This window comes from Schistocerca cancellata, chromosome 7, assembly GCF_023864275.1.
Source record: "Schistocerca cancellata isolate TAMUIC-IGC-003103 chromosome 7, iqSchCanc2.1, whole genome shotgun sequence".
Classification (NCBI taxonomy): Eukaryota; Metazoa; Arthropoda; class Insecta; order Orthoptera; family Acrididae; genus Schistocerca; species Schistocerca cancellata.
Genome location: NC_064632.1, coordinates 523,667,584 through 523,673,558, shown reverse-complemented (window position 1 = coordinate 523,673,558; position 5,975 = coordinate 523,667,584). Strand labels below are relative to the sequence as shown.

At 47.2% G+C, this 5,975-nt stretch overlaps 1 pseudogene; it reads left to right on the top strand.

The window, feature by feature from the left end:
* The first annotated feature begins 343 nt into the window (after positions 1-343).
* LOC126093858 (5S ribosomal RNA) lies at positions 344-461 on the top strand (annotated as a pseudogene).
* The last annotated feature ends 5,514 nt before the right edge of the window (positions 462-5,975 follow it).

Genomic DNA, 5,975 nt, shown 5'->3' with positions numbered 1-5,975 from the left:
CAGCGAAAACGAAGTAACAAATGAACTTTTTTCCTGTAGCCATTTTATGGAGATTGTTAGCTTCGAAGAGACTTGACACTATCTGTAAAGTTCGTTGGAATTCGCCAAGCGATCTAATTCCCAAATAGTGGATGAACATACTACGGGTAATTTTTGCGTCGTGAGTTCACTGCCTCAATACAAACACACACCTTCTAGCTTTAATACTTGTCTAATTGTGTAAAAACCTTTAGCGTAGGACTCTTAACGAATGGATTATGACAGCATTCTACTTTTTTTTAAAATGCATCAATAAATCTATGAAATACTGAACATCAAATTTTTGTTGCCTCTGGTATCCGTTGCCAACGTCCTTGCCGCAGTGGTAACACCGGTTCCCGTCAGATCACCGAAGTTAAGCGCTGTCGGGTTGGGCTAGCACTTGGATGGGTGATCATCCGGTCTTCCGAGCGCTGTTAGCAAGCGGGGTGCGCTCAGGCCTTCTGAGGTAAAATGAGGAGCTACTTGATAAAGAAGTAGCGGCTCCGGTCTCGGAAACTGACATACGGCCCGGAGAGCGGTGTGTTGACCACAAGCCCCACTATATCCGCATTCAGTGACGCCTATAGGCTGAGGATGACACGGCAGCCGGTCGGTACCGTTGGGCCTTCTGGTCTGTTCGGGAGGAGTTTTTCTTCTGGTATCCGTTACATAACTAAGTTGTAACTGGGTAAGGGTGATCGTCATACCCGTTTAGTAAAACGGAATACGCCAATTGAAGATGGGTGTAAACACGGAACACAACTTGGTATAAATACATTGAGGTGGCGAAAGTCATGGTATGCGTCCTGATATCGTGTTGAACCTTCTTTTGCTCGGCGTAGTACAGCAGCTCGACGTGACAAGGACTCAACAAGTCTTTGGAAGACCTATGCGGAAATATTAAGCCATGTTGCCTCTATAGCCGTCCATAATTGCGAAAACGGTGCCGGTGCAGGTCCAGAGGACCCATTCCATTCCATGTACACACAGCCCACACCGCTATGGAACCGCCACCAGCTTGCACAATGCCTTGTTGACAAATTATGTCCATCACTTTGTGGGGGTCTGCGTCTCAGTCGAACCCTACCATCAGACCTTACCAATTGAAACTGGAGCTCATCCGACCAGGCCACGGTTTCCAAGTGGTGAAGAGTCCAGCCGATATGATCACGAGCCGAAGAGAGGCGCTGCAGGCTACGTCGATCTGTTAGCAAAGGTACTCGCGATGGCCTTGTGCTGCCGTGGCCCATTAACGCAAGATTTCACCGCACTGTCCTAACGAATATGTTCGTCGTACGTCCCCACGTCGTTTTCTGTGATCATTTCACGCAGTGTTGCTTGTCTGTTAGCACTGACAACTCTAGACAAACACCACTGCTCTCAGAATGAGATTTTCACTGTGCAGCGGAGTGTGCACTGATATGAAACTACTTGGCAGATTAAAACTGTGTGCCGGACCGTGACACGAACTCGGCACCTTTGCTTTCCACGGGCAAGTGCTCTACCAACTGAGCTACCCAAGCACGACTCACGACCCGTCCTCACAGCTTCAATTCCGCCAGTACCTCGTCCCCTATCTTCCATTGCTCTCGGTCGTTAAGTGAAGGTCGTCAGGAACTGCGGTGTCTGTGGTGAGAGGTAATGCCTGAGATTTGGTATTTTCGGCACTTTATTGACGCTGTGGGTCTCGGAATATTGAATTCCCTACAATTTAGGAAACTGAATGTCCGATGCCTCTAGTTCCAACCACCACTCCGCGCTGAAAGTCCGTTAATTCCCTGCCTGCGGCCATAATCACGTCGGACACCTTTTCATATGACTCGTCCAAGTACTAATGACAGCAACGCGGATGTACTGCCCTTTTATACCTTGTGTACGCGATTAAAAGAATATAGAATGAAGATTAACAAGAAGAAAACGAAAATAGTGGCAACTGGAGGAAAGGGGAGAAAATGCCGTATGAAAATAGGGGGAGAGGAAGTAGAGCAAGTGCATAACTTCAGTTACTTGGGAAGTGTAATGATGGATGATATGTATTGCTCAACAGAAATTAGAAAAGGATTGCAATGGCAAAATAAGGATTCAAGAGGAAACAGAAATTACTTTGCAGACCACTAAACAAAGATCTGAGGAAAAGACTTGCCAAATGTTACATCTGGAGAGTCGCACTGTTTGGTGCGGAGACCTGGACATTGAGGAAGGAAGAGGAAAGAAGATTGGAGGCACTAGAGATGTGGATATGGAGAAGAATGGAAAAAGTGAAATCGGAAGATCGAGTAAGGAATGAAGAAGTACTAAGAAGACTTGGAGAAGAAATAAATGTCCATTATAATTATCTGGGCTGTTATGCCGTTGTCGGTTGATAAATTCTGTGTCAATTCCCAACGTTTCGTCCCCGTCTACGGAGGACATCTTCAAAGGGGTCTGTAGCTCGATGGAAGGCCCAACACAACCACTGGCTCGCTACTGACTGCCGCTAAATTCCGTGTCCGCGCGCTCCCGCGCCGCCGTGTGACGTCACGTGTTTTGAAAACGTCAGTGCAATTAGCCGCTGTCCGCTGCCGTCGATCGCCGTTGCCAACACCCAGTAGTGGACGGGTGGTACACATCTTCTTCAACACCGGCATCCATATACCGTTTAATTTCACGCCCTCCTCCTTTCGATTGAAATTATTAGGGTGTTTGGCGATTTCGATTGCCTCACTGTAGAGCCTTTCGTAATATCCGCTTGTGGCCGCTAGTACTTGCGCCTCCTCGAAACGAATATGGCCGGCCGCGGTGGCCGTGTGGTTCTAGGCGCTGCAGTCCGGAACCGCGGGACTGCTACGATCGCAGGTTCGAATCCTGCCTTGGGCATGGATGTGGGTGATGTCCTTAGGTTAGTTAGGTTTAAGTAGTTCTAAGTTCTAGGGGACTGATGACCTAAGATGTTAAGTGCCATAGTGCTCAGAGCCATTTGAACCATTTGAAACGAATATGGTGGTTACCTGGCTGGAAAGCATGCTCCGCAACAGCTGATCGTTACGTTTCTCCTCTTCTACAATTGCCCTTGTGCTCTTCCAAACGTTTTGAAATAGTTTTTTCAGTGGTACCCACATAAACATCTCCACAGCTTTTTTGAATGGTTTGCAAGCGTCCTTGGCAGGCTTAAGATATTCCTGTATCTTCCTGGTGGGCTTTTATTACCGTAATTTACAAGCCCACCAGGAAGATACAGGAATACCTTAAGCCTGCCAAGGACGCTCGCAGACCATTGGAAAAAGCTGGAGTGTATAGGATCCCATGCAGCTGTGGAGATGTTTATGTGGGTACCACTAAAAGAACGCCGGCCGCGGTGGCCGTGCGGTTCTGGCGCTGCAGTCCGGAACCGCGGGACTGCTACGGTCGCAGGTTCGAATCCTGCCTCGGGCATGGGTGTGTGTGATGTCCTTAGGTTAGTTAGGTTTAAGTAGTTCTAAGTTCTAGGGGACTTATGACCTAAGATGTTGAGTCCCATAGTGCTCAGAGTCATTTGAACCACTAAAAGAACTGTTTCAAAATGTTTGGAAGAGCACAAGGGCAATTGTAGAAGAGGAGAACCGGAACGATCAGCTGTTTCGGAGCATGCTTTCCAGCCAGGTAACCACCATATTCGTTTCGAGGAGACGCAAGTACTAGCGGCCACAAGTGGATATTACGAAAGGCTCTACAGGGAGGCAATCGAAATCGCCAAACACCCTAATAATTTCAATCGAAAGGAGGAGGGCGAGAAATTAAACGGTATATGGATGCAGGTGTTGTGTACCACCCGTCCACTACGGGATGATGGCAACGGCGATCGACGACAGCGGACAGCGGCCAATTGCACTGACGTTTTCAAAAGACGTGACGTTACGCCTCGGCGCTTGAGCGCGAGGTAGGAAACCCACCGTTCAGTTCGTTTTGTCGGCCGGACCGGGAGGTGCTTGCGCCTGATGTATTCTACTAGGAGCCTTGTAGGCTCAACACAAACCGTTAGCGTCATTACCTTCATTACTTTGCCGCGCGGGTTTAGCCGAGCGGTCTTAGGCGCTGCAGTCAAGGACTGTGCGGCTGAACCCGGCGGAGGTTCGAGTCCTCCCTCGGGCATGGGTGTGTATTTGTTTGTACTTAGAATAATGTAGGTTGAGTAGTGTGTAACCTTAGGGACTGATGACCTTAGTAGTTAAGTCCCATAAGCTTCCACACACATTTGAACATTTTTTATTACTTTTACCACAAGTACCCTTTCATTAGCTACTTTGAGCCAAGCACAAAATCAGTTACCTCTCTATTGTGTATCGTAAAAAGTTCAGCAGGCTGGGCATGGAGGTCTTAGTCTTAGTTTCTAGCTTTAACGTATCATAATCGCTTCTAGTTAAGTTAGTAGATGTTAAAGGCTTGGTGAGCGATGGCCAGCGTCTTGAGGGTCATTCCAAGACCCTGGCCGACGCCCACAACCAGGTGACGGGCAATATTATACCTATCTCTTCTCTACTTAATTCTCTTCCTTCCTTCTTCCTAAATTTTTAATTTCGTTTTGTTTATTAATATCTCACTTGATTTTGTATTAGTTATAAGTTTTTCTAATGCTGCACACAAAAGATATCAAATGGATGGAAACAAATAGAGCCCGCCTCCACGTGGCGGGACACGGGCAACGGTGTGAGTGGGGAAGGGAGCCGGGTTGGTGTTACTTCCAGTCACACCGGACCCCGGACCCAGTCACAGCGGCTAAGTGGCAACATACGACCCACCGTAAGAAGCAGGTAGTGAAAAAAAAACGTCAGTAGCGAGCCAGTGGGTGTGTTGGATCTTCCATCGAGCTACAGACCCCCTTGAAGATGCCCTCTGCAGACGGGGACGAAACGTTGGGAATTAATACAGAATTAATCAACCGACCACAGCATAACATCCCGGATAATTATAATAGACATGACATTTCCGTCCGTGAAAGTGTACATTTTAGTAGAAGAAAGAAACATGCCAGACAGAGAAAACGGAACTGGATTGGATATTGTTTGAGGATGGACTTTTTATTGAAGGAAGGAATAGAAGGAATGGTGGAGGGATAAAGGGGAAGAGGAAAAAGAAGATATCAAATGCTGGGCAATATCCAAGGAGACAAATATTCAGAAATGAAAACACTGGCTACGGACAGACGAGACCTGACGTATGGCAGAATACCGTACTACTACTACGCGATACTACCGTCATCTGTATACATGGTGTTACAAAAAAGTACGGCCAAACTTTCAGGAAACATTCCTCACACACAAATCAAGCAAAGATGTTATGTGGACATGTGTCCGGAAACGCTTAATTTCCATGTTAGAGCTCATTTTAGTTTCGCTACGCTCAATGGAGCACGTTATCATGATTTCACACGGGATACTCTACCTGTGCTGCTAGAACATGTGCCTTTACAAGTACGACACAACATGTGGTTCATGCACGATGGAGCTCCTGCACATTTCAGTCGAAGTGTTCGTACGCTTCTCAACAACCGATTCGGTGACTGACGGATTGGTAGAGGCGGACCTATTGCATGGCCTCCACGCTCTCCTGACCTCAACCCTCTTGACTTTCATTTATGGGCGCATTTGAAAGCTCTTGTCTACGCAACCCCGGTACCAAATGTAGAGACTCTTCGTGCTCGTATTGTGGACGGCTGTGATACAATACGCCATTCTCCAGGGCTGCATCAGCGCATCAGGGATTCCATGCGACGGAGGGTGGATGCATGTATCCTCGCTAACGGAGGACATTTTGAACATTTCTTGTAACAAAGTGTTTGAAGTCAGGTACGTTCTGTTGCTGTGTGTTTCCATTCCATGATTTAAAAAAAAAATGGTTCAAATGGCTCTGAGCACTATGGGACTCAACATCTTAGGTCATAAGTCCCCTAGAACTTAGAACTACTTAAACCTAACTAACCTAAGGACATCACACACACC